The sequence below is a fragment of the Jaculus jaculus genome, chromosome 3 (assembly GCF_020740685.1).
Source record: "Jaculus jaculus isolate mJacJac1 chromosome 3, mJacJac1.mat.Y.cur, whole genome shotgun sequence".
Taxonomy (NCBI): domain Eukaryota; kingdom Metazoa; phylum Chordata; class Mammalia; order Rodentia; family Dipodidae; genus Jaculus; species Jaculus jaculus.
Genome location: NC_059104.1, coordinates 129,709,884 through 129,728,483, shown reverse-complemented (window position 1 = coordinate 129,728,483; position 18,600 = coordinate 129,709,884). Strand labels below are relative to the sequence as shown.

General features: G+C 37.2%; 1 non-coding gene across 1 annotated transcript; it reads left to right on the top strand.

Annotated features, from left to right (window-relative positions):
- Nucleotides 1–5,157: 5,157 nt before the first annotated feature.
- Nucleotides 5,158–5,224, top strand: LOC123460001. Its single transcript, XR_006636723.1, has one exon. It is a non-coding gene; the product is annotated as a small nucleolar RNA SNORD109A (small nucleolar RNA).
- Nucleotides 5,225–18,600: the final 13,376 nt, after the last annotated feature.

Genomic DNA, 18,600 nt, shown 5'->3' with positions numbered 1-18,600 from the left:
GGACTTGGCATGTTCAAAGTGAAAGGACTGTCATAGAGGGGCAGTGTTGTCCTGCTTGTTGCCTTGTCTTGATGCATCTTCTCTGGCCAGGGTTCCATGAGATTTCCTTCTGAAAGACCCCTCCAGCAATACTCATTCTCAGGGCCCTGGTGCCCACTGTATCTAGAGAGCAGTCCATGTCAAGGAACTTTCCCATTAAGGCCATGCACTTGGAGAAGAGTTTCAGCTGACATAAAAATCATGCTCAATAGGATTACGCTGAGGCTCAGACAAAATCCTACTTGTCTAATCTTTGCCCTTCCAATGAAGTACGCATGCCAGGTGACAATGGTGTTAGCTAAACTTATCCTAGATCAGTTTGATGACGTGTTTTGTGCCTTCCCAAATAGGTCATAATTCAGAAATGATCCATTAAGTTAGTGGGCAGCCTTCAAGCCCAGTGTGGCAGCATCCATAGCTATACATTGGGTCAAGGGGACGTCTGCCCTTTTTTCATTTTCATGCAGAAGTCAAAGCAAGAGAGACAGCCCCTGGAAACTCCTGGATACTTACACATGCCGAAGACTAAGTCCACTGTATCTCCTGCTTTCTGACTTTCTGTCCTCTACCTGTAAGCTGGGTGCCATTCAGAAAGCCAGTAATTTGGGAACCAGAGGGAAATCTGTCTTCCTGATACTTTCTTCTTAACATCCTTATAGTGAAACAGACAAAAGGGAATAATTCAACTCAAGATTAAGTGTTATCTTTCTGGCTAGCAGATTTTGTCTCTGAAATTCCACTTTTTCTCATTGTCACCTTTCTCTGTGTACTGGTGGGAGGGTTCACACGCACAAAATGTCTTATAATCCTTTCTGAGCCTCATGTGGATGACATCTAGATTTAAGATCATCTGTTTTTTAAAATTTATTTATTTGAGAGCGACAGACACAGAGAGAAAGACAGATAGAGGGAGAGAGAGAGAATGGGCGTGCCAGGGCTTCCAGCCTCTGCAAACGAACTCCAGACGTGTGCGCCCCCTTGTGCATCTGGCTAACGTGGGACCTGGGGAACCGAGCCTCGAACCGGGGTCCTTAAGCTTCACAGGCAAGCGCTTAACCGCTAAGCCATCTCTCCAGCCCTTTAAGATCATCTTTAAACATTCAACCGTTGTCAGTGTGGATATGCTGAGATTCTACTAATTTAGGAATACAGATTTATTCCTAAAGAATGAACTACAGATCTGCTCTTATAACATATAGTGTATCTATACTATCAGTGTGCTATTGTCACATCTAACACAATGTAAATATAATGAAATGCTTGTATATGACAGTTTTAAAAAAAAATTCTACTTATTTACATATGAAAGAGAGATAATAAGCATGACTGTGCCTCTTGCCATTGCAAATGAAATGCAGATACATCAACACATTTTACATCTGGTTTTACATGGGTATTCAGTAAACAAACCCTGGTGTGATGGTTTAAATGAGGTTCCTTCCCATAAACACAAGTGTTTTGAATTCTTAGTTTTCAGCTGATGGCAATTTGGTAGGTGGAGCCTTGCTGGAGGAGTTATGTTGTTGGGGGTGGGCTTTGAAGTGTTATAGGCAACTCCCCTTTTCCTAAATTTAATTTATTTTCTTGTCTCCACCTGCTGTTGCAGAGGTGCTTTCCAGCCTCTGCTCATGCCATCTTTTTCCCTGCCATCATAGAGCTTTCCCTCAAGACTGTAAGCCAAATAAAAAACTTTCCTCCTATTGGCTGCTTTTAGTTGGGCATTTCCTTTGAGCAACTCCATTGATGGAGGTAGCAATTAATATTTTACATGTGATATTCCTAAATATTATTTTATTTATCTATTTTTATTTTCAGTAATTTCCTGTTAACATAATTTGCTTTGCAAGCAATAATACCTTAAATAGGACAATGAGATGTTGGGATGTCAGCCAAATAATAAAAATAGCAAAATCATTTTTTGAATTGGGATATATTACAGTGGCATTACTTGTGAAAGCAAATGTATTTTGTATTATAGTATTGAAGACTATGTTTCATAAAATATCCATATATTTGGAAGTATTTTAAAATGAATTAAAGTGAGAATTAATTAAACAGAATTGTGTTGGGTATGGACTATGTTGAAATAAGGTTGCTTCTAGTATGATAAAACAGAATAGCCCAGTATAATAATCCTGTTTCTAATATAAACATTTATCTAAGTAGCTTCTATAACTCAGAAGGAAGGATGTATATTGCCATCAGCTAGCTTTTAGTATACTTTAATAATCTGTTAAATGATATATCCCAAGCTAGTAATCAACTCTAAACTCTGTTTCTATAATATTGGGTAATGCTGTCATCATTGAAATTGTCTCACTTCAGCATTACTTCATGGATTACTCTAGGCAGAAAGGGAGATTTAGCAATATATGCAGGTGAGCTAAAGGCAGGACAGGTATCCACTTGTGCTATTATCTGATGTAAATGAAATGGTGCTGGTAAGTTGTGAGGCATGTGTGCAGAGATACCCTTGGTGTATTTATTGATAATGGGTATGTACTGAGCAAGGATGAGAACAAGTCTCTAAGGATGCTAATGTCCCTAAGGAGCTATCTTATGGAACCTATTGCTTTCAGAACTGGCTCAGTTGGTGAGCTATCAGTACTCTCACAATACCATTATTATATATATTTTTAGAAACATCACATGATAGTTTCATAAATTTTTTATTGGTTGACTTCAACTTTAGAATTTCCTCTTTAAGGAACAACTGTGATGTCATGTATTGGGTAGCTCCATAGAGTATTATTTGCTATTTTCAGAGAAAAGAATCAAGGAGAAACCAAGTGAACGAATGTGAAGTTGAAGGTGACCAAATAAATCAAGCAACACTGATGTCTGGGGCAAGGATAAGAGGTACTAGGATGCCTGTGTGTGTGTGTGTGTGTGTGTGTGTGTGTGTGTGTGTGTGTGTAGGGACTAAATGCTGTTTAAAAAAACTGTTACTTAACTCAGCACATACCTTCTGATATGAATCATTTCCTTAATTTTTGTGACAGGTAAAAAGCTAGAATAAGTTATTATACTCCAGGAAAGACAGGTAAGCAGCTACTGTGGTGCTTTTGAAAAATTTTACGTATTCTTTAGTGATGTCAGAACTTCAGGGCATGGGAATATTATTTCAAAGATTATAAAGAGATTATTTTTTGTTTCTTTTCATATAGATGAATTTTTCCTCATGACTTCCTTATATAATGAAACTTCATTTTCTATGCTTTATTTTTGAAAAGGTCTCTTTTTAAAACCCTTACCATGAAAATAAAATGAAAAAGTTCCATTTATTAAAATCCAGATAGCTCTAAATTCTGCTTCATTGAAAAATAAAACCCTTCAGTGTGATAAATGCAGTCATTAATTTAATATCAATCTTTTGAAACCTTTTATTTTATATTGAAACCTGTTGTAGAGTGTGTGAGTCAAAAACATTAAGGTGGAAGCTTTCTCAGATTTCTACAGATTGCTTCCAAGGAGCATTCTATGAACTGGAATTCTACTTGTTACCCTCTTTGTGCTCCTGAGTTCAGGTAAGGCAAGATACCTGATAGGAGGCAGGGCTTTGAGATATTGAGGAGCTATTTAAATTTTTTTAACTGACTTAAAAAATATTTATTTATTTTTTTATCAAGAAAAGGGAAGAGAGGAAAAATGGGCTTGGCTAGGGCCTCTAGCCACTGCAAATGAACTGCAGATGCATGCCCCGCCTTGTGCTTCTGGCTTACATGGATATTGGGGAACCGAACCTGGGTCCTTAGGCTTTGCAGGTAAACACCTTAACTGCAAATCCAATTCTTTAGCCCAAAACTAATTTTTTTTTTTTTTTTGGTTTTTTGAGGTAGGGTCTCGCTCTAGCTCAGGCTGATCTGGAATTCACTAGGTAGTCTCAGGTTGGCCTTGAACTCACTGTGATCCTCCTAACTCTGCCTCCCAGGTGCCAGGATTAAAGGTGTGCACCATCACACCTGGCTTTCCAAAACTGACTTTTTAAATGTATATGTCTTTCTTTTTAATTTTTTACAATTAGCATACAAAGTAATAGTGAGTTTTATTGATGGCATATCCTGGGCATATACCCAAAGGACTCCATAGCCTACTACAAAGATAATTTGTACACACATTTTTATTGCTGCTTTACTCACAATAGGAAGGAAATTGAACCAGCCTAGGTGTTCATCAATAGCTATAAACACATACATATATAATGCCTACATACAATAGAATTTTATTCATCTGCACAGAAAAATGAAATTTGTAGGAAAATGGATGGATTTAGAAATGATTATACTAAGTGAGGTAACCCAGACTCAAAAAGATAAATACCACATGTTCTCTCACACATGGAGATTCTAGTGACTAATTATTATCAATGTATCACTGTGGGAGTGTGGGAATAAGCCATGAAACTAAAACGTGACCATGTGAGTAGAAAAGACATTTTAAGGAATAAGGGCAGGGAGGGTAATTGAGTTGTGACATGGAAGTGGAAAGGCGACTACTATGAGTAGAAGGGTGCAAGTGGGATAGTTGGATGGAAGTGAGGAGTGGAGAGAAGGATCAACCAAAACAATGTATGAAAATGCCATAATGAAATGTATTACTTTGTATGCCCATTAAAATCTTTTTGAAAGGCTGGGCATGGTAGTGCATGCCTTTAAACCCAGCACACAGGAGGGAGAGGTAGGAGGATCACCATGAGTTTGAGGACACACTGAGACTACAGAGTGAATTCCAGGTCAACCTGGGCTAGAGTGAGAACCTACCTTGAAACCCCCCCCACAAAAAATCTTTTTGAAAAAACCAACTTTGATAAATTAATAACTTTTTTCATTTGATGCTAGGTAAAGATGATTTTATAATAAAATTCAAATATGTTAAACATTGTTTTTTACCACTTTTATTTGCACTATAATCATAATATATTATTTTGATAACTCATTTACTAGAATAATACATATTATGTGCTTTTCATACCATATGTGTGACAGTTCTGTTATTTAGATACTAGGCTGAGTGAGCATTTGTGTACACTCACTGTCCTTCATTCATAGCATGGTAGGTAAGCCTGTGCAAGTGAAGCCTGGCTATAGGAGATCTTATTTGCTGGGAGGGTTCTTGTCTGGATCAGTGATGAGCACAACTGTCTGAGGACGCTGAGGGACTCATTCCAGATGTCAATCTGAGGTCCAGATTTTGACCCTCTAATAAGACAAATAAGACTCTCAGAACTTGGCTTTGATTGGCACACCTTCAGTAACAACATTATACCACTGTGGGCAGGCCTTTTATTTCTCTCTCAACAATCTTATGAGACAATGTGATCCTTAACTGTGTTCAGAGACGCAAAACTTGCTTCATTTTTCTTATTTTGAACAGAAAGTTATACATACTTGTATATAGAAAACATGTTCTTGAGTAACAAGTGGGGAAACTGAAATATTGAGTCAAGACACAGGCAAGCAACTCTAATATGTACTGAGAGTCTTATTAGCATTGTTAAAAGAACAATGTCTGTCTGTTAGATAAAATAATCAACATAGTTTAGTTTCTATTACTGTTAACTATCTTTTAAAAGCTATGTCTTACTTTTCTATTTTTTTCTTTTAAATTGAGACAGCAGGACTGGAATCTCCATTGCAGAGAACAGAGGTGAGTAACTAAACCAGCATCCTTTGAAATTAATATGCCTTGTTACCCACACCAAGATCTGAGGTCTCTGTTATCTTTTCAAAAGCTTATTTGAGAATATTGTTGCAATAGGCTTTTCTTCTAAAACTCTAACCAAAGATGTTTTCATTACTGAATCCTTATCATTTCTTCCATTTTAAATTTTCCCTGATTTTGAGAAAAAGCATAAAATTTAGAAATGTTTTGGCAATTTCATGTTGGATCAAAAATACATTATGGTGAAATCCAGTTGTACCAAAATATTAACAGGTTGACCTTGTTTGTTCAATTATTCACTTCTTAGTATAGAGAACCCATGGTTCATAAGGCCTTTGTGGTCACATTATATTATTTTTGTTTCTATTTTTAATGAGTGAAGATTGATGTGAACTTGTTTTTCTCATTTTTGTGACTAGGAAGTTATACATGGAATTTTGTTTTCCTTCTCTATGGTATATACGAATCATAGAAACAAGACACTGGGTGGTTTCTAGCATCTTTTACTATATTTTATCTTTGTTGATTAATTGATATTTTGGGGTGTTTTGACCTTAGCACTTTATACACTCATGGTTGTTTCTGAGGAAATTAATCCTAGAAAGAGTAATGTTTAAAAGTTAGATGCATGCAATTTCCTTTAATAAGTTATAACCAAATTGCCACTCAAACATCAGAACATATATTTTTGGTAATGTATTCAAATGTTGAGATAAAGTGATCTGTATTTTACAGATGTATAGTTATAGATAGGACACTAAAATACTACCTAAGATATCTTGAGTGACATTTATTAAATTGAATTTTACAAAACAAGCAGCCTTTTTTTTTTTTTTTACAAACAAGTCATTACAGTTGCATTTATCACTCACAATTGTAGTAAGATAGTCTTTAATTTTCAATCATTTCAATACTTATTACAAAGCAAATTTGAATACTAAGATTTAGAAGTTATGAAAAAATATTCTATGGGCAGTTTATTTAAGTTTCTGTCTTTATTAATAGTAATATGTTCATAAAGAAGAATTCATAAATTTATTACTTAACTTGTTATAGTAAAGGCAAGGATAGTTAAAAGTTGACTACAATGAGAAAATGGTGCTTACATGATGAAATTCATGGGGATAGCTTTATAGTATGAATTTGGAGATATTTTATATGGATAATTTTCTGAAATACTTTTGAAAATTTTAACAGTCTAAGAAATTTTTAAGATTCTAGTATGTTTTTGTCTCCAAACAATTTGACATATAGTTATATTTGGCATATGGGGTTTTTCATGTTTTTGTCCTTAGTGTTGACAACATATTTAAGAATGAACAAATAAGAAAATGTAGGAGTTGATTTTTCTCTGCGTTGGTCTCCTTCTCCTTTGTGCTGGTATCCGGTTCACAGGAAAACATCACCCTTGCTTGTTTCGCCAGTTGTCCTTAGTTTCAGTTGGGCCCCTTTTGAGGTATGTTGGGGCAGCTCTCTTCTTAGAATCTGCATCTATCAGGAAAAGAGAAGCAGATTCTCCAACGGAGAGTAAGTTAGCACCCGGAAAATTGAGATGACACGTACTTTTTTGATAGACAGTATGATAGGTGTAGGAATGTCAGAGTCACATGTTGGGTCATGATTTGCAGAGACATTTATCATACCAATAACTGGGGGCTAACTCCCCAATGCACGACCCATTTTCATCAACAAGGAGGGTCCAATGGGAGGGGGTAGATCACAGATGAGCCTAAACAATGGTACCAAACTGCCTGTATTTACTGAAAAGAAAACTAATAAATTAAACTTAAAAAAAAAAAAAGAAAATTGGAGAGATGGCTTAGCGGTTAAGCGCTTGCCTGTGAAGCCTAAGAACCCCGGTTCGAGGCTCGGTTCCCCAGGTCCCACGTTAGCCAGATGCACAAGGGGGCGCACGCGTCTGGAGTTCGTTTGCAGAGGGTGGAAGCCCTGGCGCGCCCATTGTCTCTCTCTCCCTCTATCTGTCTTTCTCTCTGTGTCTGTCGCTCTCAAATAAATAAATTAAAAAAAAATGTAGACATAAATGAAGGTCTGTGATTGAGGTGATTAATTGATAACACAGACAAATGATTTTTAACCTAGTATAATGTTTGCTTAGCATTATAGAAAAGTGAATGTGATATATAAAATAGTTATTTTCATCTCACTGAAGCTTAATAAGTACTGAAATTCATGCTTTGATTTATACTAATAATCTTATAAACTCTTCTTTATATTTTTTAATTATTTGAGAGAGAGAGAAGGAACAAAAGAGATAGACAGACAAATGGAGAAAGAGCATGTGCATCTGGCTTTATGAGGGAACTGGAGATCTGAACCTGGAGCATCAGGCTTTGCAAGCAAGAGACTTTAACTGCTGAGCCATCTCCCCAACCCAATAACCCTATAAATGCTTAGCGATATTTCCAGACAAAAGTATAAAGACATGTGTGTGTCATGGCACAGAGAATTAAGAACATAAAGTTAACAGTGTGCTTCCCAAGTGTTTGTTGAAGCTATTATGGCTTTCTAGATCAAGGGTGAGTCTACAGATCAAACATGCCCAGCAAACATTATAGTCTTAATCATTTTGTATACAATATTTCACGACAACATTATGTCAGTAGTCTCTAAGTATACAGTTTGCATGAATACAAATATACGATGATTTTTTAAGCCAACCTATATGGGTGGTAATACATTATTTACTTACCTTATTTTTTAAAAATCTGATCATTAGCATGAGATAAAACGGCAAAGTAGATGTATGTCTATATTAATGCTGCTCCTGGTTTGGATAAGCACATCCAGAAGAAAACTGAGAAAATACATATGACAGTATGTATTATAAATAGTAATGTTGAGAAAGTTCCAAGGTAACATGGAACACCTTGACAATATATAATGACAACATGACTACATTGTATTATTTCATTGAAATTACCATTTATTATTTTCTAAATCAATTTCCTTTTCTTATGCCATTTATTTGGCAGATAGAGTACCTATTAAAAGTAATAGCATGTTCCCAAATAGAAATTCGCACATTCCTGTCTTTGGAATCCATTATGTGGTAAGAGGGTCATTGGCTGAGTATCAATAAATTTAAAATGAATTATATTCAAATAAAGTATGTTGAGTTAATTTCACTATTAGATGGAATTAGGTTCACATTGCTGGTAGAAATCACCAAACCAAAAGCAGCTTGTGGGGAAAAGAGATTTCTTTTGGCTAACAGGCTCAAGGGGGAGGATCCATGATGGCAGGGAAAACAATGGCATGAGCAGAGGGTGGACATCATCCCCGGCCAACATCAAGTGGACAATAGCAACAGGAGAGTGTGCCAAACACTGGCAAGGGGAAACTGGCTATAACCCATAAACCTGCCCCCAACAATATGCTGCCTCACATTAATTACCAAATCTCCATCAGCTGGGAATGTAGCATTCAGAACACCTAAGCATATGGGGGACACCTGAATCAAACCACCACACCTTTAAAAAAGAACAAAAGTCCTTGCTGGTTGTGATGGCACACATCTTTAATCCCAACACTTGGGAGGCAGAGGTAAGAGGATCACTGTGAATTCAAGGTCAGCCTGGAACAACAAAGTTAGTTCCAGGTCAGCCTGGGCTAGAATGAGAACCTACCTCAAAAACACCAAAAAACAAACAAAAACAACAAAAAACGGTATAGGAGAAAGCAGATGTTATGCTTACACAGATGTTAATCAACTAGTAAAAGGCATGCTAGAAGAACTAAAAGCAAACAACTCCAGATTTATATGAAGTATGAATTTGATGCTTTACCAAATAAAGACTGTTGTTAAGAGACATAAATTATCAGAATATGTATGTGAAATTTGTGCAGATAAAAATAAAACTGGGCTGGAGAGATGGCTTAATGGCTAAGACACTTGCCAGCAAGCCCAGAAGACCCAGGTTTGATTCTCCAGTACTTACATAAAGCCAGATGCAGAAGGTGGTGTGCATGTCTGGAGCTTATTTGCTGTGGCTAGAGGCCCTGCCCATTCTCTCTCTCTCAAATAATCAATCAATCAATAAATAAATAAAACAATGGGGTTGGGAATGTAGCTTAGTAGTAGAAGACTTACTTGTCTAGCATTCTCAAGGCCCTGAGTTCAATGCCAGCACTGGAGAAAAAAATGAAACAACTGAAATGTATATTACATAAAAAGACCTCTAATAGTTGATTTTAGCAGATAAAAGAATCCATTAACTTGAAAATGTTGCAATTAAGATTATTCATTCTGAGAAACAAAGAGGAAAAAAAAGGGAGAAAATGAATTGAACAATAGAGCATTGTGGATCACCATCGTTTATACCAATGTACTGCCTATATTTAAATCCAACAAGGAAAAGAGAAACATTGAAACATGATGACCAAAAGCTTCCTAAATATTATGAAACACATTAATCTACACAGATAAGAAGATCAACTAACTCAAGATACATTCAAAGAGATCAGTACCTTTAAACACCACAGTGAACTGTCCAATAACACATACAACAAGAATCTTGAAGACAATCAGATAAAAACAATTCATCACATCACATGGTCCTCAGTAAGAGGTGACATTTTACCATCCACTATGCAGACAAGAAGACAATGCATATACTCAGAATAATGAAACAAAAATGTTTAACCAAGAATTCAATAGCCACCAAGATATACTGTTTAAAAATAAGAAGTGAAGACATTCTTATATAAGCAAAAATTAGGAAAAATCCTTTCTAGAAGACTATTCTCTACAAAAAATGCTGAAGTTGCTGGGCATGGTAGTGTACACCTTTAGTCCTAGCACTCGGGAGGCAGACATAGGAGAAATGCTGTGAGTTCAATACCGCCCTGAGACTACATAGTTAATTCCAGGTCAGCCTGAGCCAGAGTGAGACCCTACCTCGAAAAACAAACAAACAAACAAACAAAAAAGCTAAAGTCACTGGAGAACAACATAAATCCATATGAAGAAATTAAAAGTACCTGTAAAGATAACTACATGTATGTAAGTATATGTAAATTTAAAACAAAAATGTATTTTTCACATGACATTTGTCTTTTATTTAATGTATAATATCATTTCAATGACAAATTTATGTTGATGGTCTTATATAATGCTATATGTAGTGATGCAAGTCGCGGAATAGTTTTCTACCATCAGCTTCCAAAAAAGCATCAACCATGGACAGAAGGTAAAAATCGTTGCAGGCAGCTTACAAGCACACAGATATCTGCCCTGACACCAGGACAAGAGGACTCACAAATTTCAGAATATCAGGATATAACCTGAGTAAACCAAACAGAAGACTCTCAGAACCTAGTCTGGATATAGGGAATGAAGAAGGCACTGAAACTTACTTCCTCAAAGGAACAAGAGATATGAATCAAGTTTATAAATATAAAAGATCAGAGTTTAAGAAATCACCTTATATTTAGAGCTAGCTTGGACTACAGAGTGAGCTCCTGGTTAGCTTGGACTAAAGGAAGACCCTTGAAGCAAACCAACCAACCAACCAACCAACAAAAATCTCATAAGCAATAAATAATTCTCAAAAGAATGAAATACAAATAGCAAGTAAAATATATGAGTTGGAGAGATGTCTCAGCAGTTAAGGCACTTGTCTGCAAAGCCTAAGGAGCCAGGTTCAATTCTCCAGTATCCAAGTGGTCCATGCTTCTGGAGTTTGTTTGCAGTGGCTAGAGGCCCTGCAATGTCCACTTTCTATATATCTGCCCCCTCCAGCAAATAAATAAATAAAATAATTTTTAAAAATCCATAAAGGAATGGACAGATTGCTTTTGCCTGTGAGGCTTAAGGACCCAGATTCAATTCCTCAGTACTCATGTCAGCCAGATGCACAAGGTGATGCATGAGTCTGGAGTTCCTTTGCAGTGGATAGAGGCCCTGGAGCACTTATTTTCTCTCTCTTGATCTACCTACCTCTATTTTTAAAATATTTTTTTAAAGAGATGAAAAAAAAAATGTTCAACATCCTTAACTATCAGGAAATGCAAGTCAAAACATTGAGATTCATGAGAGCAAACAAAGATGACATCAAAATAAATAAAGCGAGAGTAGTTGGAAAGAATAAGGGGTTCATTGAGTTTTCCTATCACATTTTACAACCTTACACACTGCATATCTCTTTTCAAAATATTTTATTTATTAGTTATTTATTTATTTAAGAGAGAGAATGAGGCAGATAGAGAGAATGGGTGCACCAGGGCCTCTAGCCACTACAAACAAACTCCAGACTCATGTGCCACCTTGTGCATCTGGCTTATGTGGGTCCTGGGGAATAGAACCTGGGTCCTTTGGCTTTGAAGGCAAGTGACTTAACTGCTAAGGCATGTCTCTAGCCCCATACTGCATATCTCTTAAGTAATTGTACTTATTAAGTTTCTTTTAATCTTCATACTAAAGAGACTTTACATACAAATGTTTATGTTAGGTGGATTTGACAGTGTACTTACTTTTGCCAGTGACTCTTACTTGCAAATGCTTTTTGTGGTACTTATTAACATCATTTCTTCCAAGTGTATTAAGTTGTCTTTATGTTTTTACAGTGCTATGGATTAAACCCAGGGCCTTACACATTATGGACAAATACTCTACTACTGAAATACATTCTTAGCTCTTTCTCTGTTTAAAGAGCCTTCCATGAAGGGGGTGCTAAGAATCAAACCCAGGGCCTTATGTGTGCTAGCCAGCACTCTGCCACTGAACTGAAGCCCCAGACCTTGTGAATAAGGCAATGTGTACAAGGCATGTCTAATGGTGATAAACTTCAAGTTTTTTTTTTTTTTTTTTTTTTTTTTTGGTTAGGGGAGTCTGGAAATCTTCTTTGTCTTACTTTTATTTAAGAAGGACAGAATGCTCAGTACAATAATTCTGGGCTGTCCACCCTATGTATAGCTTGGGTATGAGAAGACCTTCCCCTGCCAAAAAGGTTCCTCCATTAAAGCACTGGTCCACAGATTCAACCATTGAGTAGTGATTAGATATAGAGGGTCTTACCTAATTAGAGGATTAACTCCTTGTGGTAGTGGGAATGTGAATATATGTCCCCCATAGCCTCAGGTTTTTTTTTTTTTTTTTGCTTTGTTTCATTTTGTTTTTCAAAGTAGGGTCTCACTCTGGCCCAGGCTGACCTGGAATTCACTATGTAGTCTCAGGGTGGCCTCAAACTCACTGCAATCCTCCTACCTCTACCTCCTGAGTGCTGAATGCTGGAATTAGAGGAATGTACCACCGCTCCCAACTAGGTTTTTTTTTTTTTTTTTTTTATTAAGGTTAAGCTTCCTACTTAAGTTTCCAGCTACTTGCTAGAGAAGGTGTGTCCCTGAGGCCAGATCTGAATGCCAGCCCAAAGGTGTGGAGAGCAGTTTGAGCTCTGGCTGGATTCATGCTGTCTGTTGGTGGTGTTTTGTGTGCTGCATTGTTTCTCTCTACTTGGAAGTATGGAAGCAGCTTCTTCCACCATCAATGGAACTTCCCCTGGATCTGTAAGATTAAAAATAAACCTGTTCCTCCTATAAACTGTGTCTTGTTGGATATTCAGCCCAGCAACATGCAGCTGACTGCAATACTCATTGATTGGATTCATAATCTGTAGGCATTCCTGGGAGGTGGTAGAAACTTTCAGAGGAGAGTCCTTTTTGGAGGAAGTACACCAGTGGGTTTGTGTTCTTGGGGGTTATATCTGCTCTTGGGTTCTTTCTATCTTATTGTGTTTTGCAGCCACCCCACCATGAGTTGAGCGCTTTGCTCCACCATGCTCTCCTCTTTGCCATGTTATTCTGGTTAATAATACAACCAAAGCAATAGAGCCAGTGAACCATGGACTAAAATCTTGCTGGGCATTATGGCACACACCTTTACCCCAGCACTCTGGAGGCAGAAGTAGGAGGATTCACTGTGAGTTTGAGGCCACCCAGAGACTACATAGTGAATTCCAGGCCATCCTGGGCTAGAGTGAGACCCTACCTCAAAAACAAAAACAAACAAACAAAAATTGTTCCTTCTTTTAAGCTGTTTCTCTAAGTATTTGTCCTAGTGAAAACTGCTAACATATTCCTCGGCGCTTTCACTTAGCATGTGTTGTTAATTGTACTGCTATCTGCACCAGTAGACACATACATCTTTTACTTTGCTTTTAACACCCTCTTGTTGACCTGTGACAGTTTGATTATAATATTTCATGGGGTATGATATTTGGATTAAATTTGATTAGAGATCTTGCTCCTTCCTGTACCTAGATATTTATCTTTCTTCAGATGTAGAAAGTTTTCTATTATTGCTTTAGTTTGTAAACCTCTCTACCTTGTGTGTGCTATTGTGAGTGCAAGCAGTGTGGGCCAGTATGTGGACATTAGAGGACCTCCTTGGGTGTCAGTTCTTGCCTTTTACCTTGAAACAGGTTTTTGTTGTGTAGCACTGTATTTTCTATGCTAGCTGGCCTGCAGGCTTCCAGGGATTCTTATTTTTGCTTTTCATCTCCCTATAGGCATGCTTGGAGCTATTGAGTCTGGCATTATATGGAATATGGGAATCTGAACTCAAGTCTTCATGCTTGCTCTAGAAACTCTTTAATCATTAAGCCATATCCTCAGCCCTACAATTATTATTGTGTGTGTATGTGTATGTGTAGAGTATATATGTGATTTGATGTATAGATGTATGTGCGCAACTGCAAACACCCCACTTGTCTGTGTAGAGGCCAAAGGAAAATGTCAGGTGTCATTTTCTTATCACTCATCTGTGTATTGTTTTGAGACAGGGTTTCTTCCTCAACCCAGAGCTGCTGTCAGTGAGTCCCAGCAATTTTCTGGTCTCTGCCCAGACTAGGATCACAGACATGTGTGGCCATGTGCAAGTTTTCTTAATGTGGGTTCTGGGGAGTTGAACTTGGCAGTTTATACTTAAGCAACAAGTGCTCCTAACTGCTGAGCCATCTCTACCCCCCCACCTCCCCCCACACACAATTGTTCTTTTGTAAAACTTTGTGCTAGGGATTGAACCTCGGGACTTGTGTGCATAAAGCATGTATCCAACAGCTGAACATCCACTCTCAACACATTTGTTCTTTTAATATTATCCTAATAATCCCCTGACTTTCTTCATTGTTTAAGATTCTCCTCTGCCCTATACATTTTTCAGATAACTTTACTTTAAGATTCTTCAATCTAATCAATTATGCTATTGAATTCTCGATTTTATTTCATTATATATTTCAGCTCATGACTTATGTACTATTGTTTCAATAATTTAATTTATTCTTCTAGTTACTACTGTTTCTCTAATTTTGTTGAATTCTTAGTTTTTTGTTGCAGTTGACTGATATAATAATTTTCAGTACCTTCAAGTTATCCTTGACAGGTAGTTTATATATTTCCATCTGTATGCGATCATTCATTTGTTGCTTGTTTTGTTCATCTACTAGTGTCTTGATTTCCTGCCTTCCCTATGTCATTATGCCATGATATATGTGCACTGAAGTACTTACTTTAGGCTTTGCAGACTGCCTTTGGAAATACCCTTCAATAATAAACCTGTTCAGAGGCAAATTGACATGGCCCCTAAGCCCCGGGTCACTTATAGCCCTTGAAGCATTATAGAGTTCTCTAATTTCAAGACTGCAGTGGCTGACACATATTTAAACTGGAATCCTGTGGCTATTAGAATGGCACAGATTTGAGTAACATTCAAAACCCCCAGGCACTAAGGCTACTACTGCACTAGAACCACTGAAGCCTGCCTACCACACAAAGCCTCTGTAATGAGAGATAAGAGACTGCAGATCAATTCCTGAGGGCCAGAGCTACATGGTCCTCTCTGATATTGGGGAAAGTCCAAAGACAGACCATAGGAACTAGTTGGTGTCACAAGCCATAGTAGACTGCCCAATTGTTAGGCCTGGACAAAACCAATAGTTGAAAGGAAAAGGGCTATGCTCATTTCTCCATCTACTTCATTCATTTTAATGGATGCATAATAATTACACAAATATGCTATATGATGTTTTTATGTTATTTGGTAGATACTTAGATTTTTCTCTGCATTTTTTGAAGAGTGAAGCTTTGAAAACTGGTGTATTTATTTGAAAACTTTGTTCATTTGGTGATGTACTTGTAGGTGATATTACCAAACCATATAATTTTCTTAATTACTGAAGAACTAACCTCTCTCTTTCATGGCAGCATAATTTTATGGTCCTATAAGTAATGGACAAGGATTCCAATTTCTCCACATTCTTCCTACCCCTTTATTTTTTAAGATTAAAACTTAACCTAGTAGGTATGAAGGAGCATCTGATTTCAGCCATAAGTTTCATTTATCTATTGTGTTCATTAGTAAACCCAGTAGACTTTGTTGCAGAATTAGGTATCTTGTGTCAAAGTTTTTAATTTTGATGAAGTACAAATCTGCATTTTTTTCAGGTGCTTGTACTTTTAGTGTCATACCTCAAAACCAATTGTAAAATCCAAGCTTACTAATATTTACCTTAAGATATAAGAACTTTTACAGTTTTGACTTCACAGTTAAACCTTTTATCCACTTTGAGTAAATTTTGTCTACAAAGTAGGGGTGTAACTTTATTCATTTGAATGTGAACATCCATATAAACTTTTTTTTTAGTTTTCTTTTTCATAGTTAAATTGAGTTTACACTTAATACCTTAATGTTATAATCATGAAGTTTGAATATCAATTTTTCTTTTGTTTTGTATGTACATGTGTGGATGTGCCTTTGGGTGTGTATGTATAGGCCAGAAATTGACTTGGGTATCTTTTTTTTTTGTTTTTTTGAGGTAGGGTCTCACTCTGGTCCAGGCTGACCTGGAATTAACTATGTAGTCTCAGGGTGGACTTGAACTCTCGATGATCCTCCCACCTCTACCTCCCAAGTGCTGGGATTAAAGGCGTGTGCCACCACGACCGGCTCTTTTTATTTTTTTAATCACTATCCACTTTATTCTTTGAGAGAGGGTCTCTCACTTTACCCAAGAACTCACTGATTGGACTAAGTAAACTAGCCAGGAAGCCCCAGGGAGCCTCCTGTCTTTGCTTCGTCAGCACTGGGGTTACAAGCACATGCCAATACACTTGGTATTTGATGTGGATCTTATGGGGATCCAAATTCAGGTCTTCTTTTAAAAGATTTTTTAACATAGTTTGCTTTTATTTATTTATTTGACAGAGAATGAAGGGGAGGGAGGGAGAGAGAGAGAGAGAGAAAGAGAGAGAGAGAGAGAGAGGGAGAAAGAGAGAGAGAAAGAGAGAGAGGGAGAGAGGGAGAGAATGGGCATGTTAGGGCCTCCAGCCACTGCAAACGAACTCCAGATCCATGTGCCCCCTTGTGCATCTGGCTAACATGGGTCCTGGGGAATCGAACCTGGATCCTTTGGCTTTGCAGGCAAATTCCTTAACCGCTAAGCCATCCCTCCAGCCCCAAATTTAGGTCTTCTTGCTTCTATGGCAAACACTTTATTCACTGGGCCATCTCTCCAGCACCAAATATTGTTATACAAAAGTTCTTTCACACTCTGACCCTCATACATAACACTGTCAAATATTACAGCATTATACATCATGTTTCCATTAACACAGATCTATAATTATTTTATAATCTTTCTTAAATCAATAAAAAAGAAGCCATAAAGCAATAAATGCAAGAATATTTACCTAAATCCCTCCTTTTACTCTTGTTTCATTGGCCTTTCTTGTAAGGCAGGTCTTGTAGTAGGTAACCACTGCAGGTGTGTGTATCTGGAAATGCTTTCTTCATTGTGAAAGATAGGATTTAGCTGATATAGAATGATTTACTTTATTTTCTCTTAGCACTTTATTTGTTTGTTTGTTTTTCAAGGTAGGGTTTCATTCTAGCCCAGGCTGACCTGGAATTCACTATAGAGTCTCAGGCTGGCCTCGAACTCACGGTGATCCTCCTACCTCTGCCTCCTGAGTGCTGGTATTAAAGGCATGTGCCACCATGCCTGGCCTTTCTCTTAGAACTTTAAATGCCATCTGTTTCCTTTCTAATATCCATTATTTTCTTTCTCTCTCTTTTTTCCCTTACCCCCCTCTCTCCCTTCCTTTTTTTGACAGAGAGAGTGAAAGAAGGGTGTGCCAGGGCCTACTGCCACCATAAACTCCAGATGTATGCACCACTGTGTGTCTGGCACCACATGGGTACTAGGGCATTGAATCTGGTCTGGCAGGCCCTGCAAACAAGTGCTCATGTTCCCTGCCATGCTATCCATTGTTTAATAGAAATCACTTGTTATAATTACAGAAGATCTCTTGAATGTAGCAAGTAGATTCTCTTGCTGTTGTCACAGACTTTGTCTTTGGGTATCAATAATTTGACTATGTGGCTCAGTAGGCATGACTTTTCTGCTTGAAGTTGAACTTGTTTCTTTGAGACAGTCTTCCTGTAGCCAAGGATTTCAAACATACTTGATGACCAAGGATGAACTTGAACTTTTGATCCTCCTGCCTAATGAGTCCTGGGATTATAGACACGTGCCACAAAGTTCTTGAACATATAAATCTTGTGTACAATAAAGTACAATAAATGTGGCATTTCTAGCAATTATTCAAGCATTCTTTCTACATTTTTCTTTCTTTTCTTTTTCTAAGACTCCTATTATGTGTGCCTTTTACACTTGCCTCTTGGCTGTTTTTTTTTTTTTTTTTCTTCTTGGCTACTCTTTCTAGATATTCTCAATTGAATCAAGATGGCTGATCCTATTGCAGGTTCAACACTAGCCTCTTCAGCGAATTAATTGCAAATTGTCTTCTAATTTCTTAAATGCTTTGCTGGTTAGTGTTTAATTATCACTTATTTATGAATTCACCAGTCTTTTTGCTATGAATTTA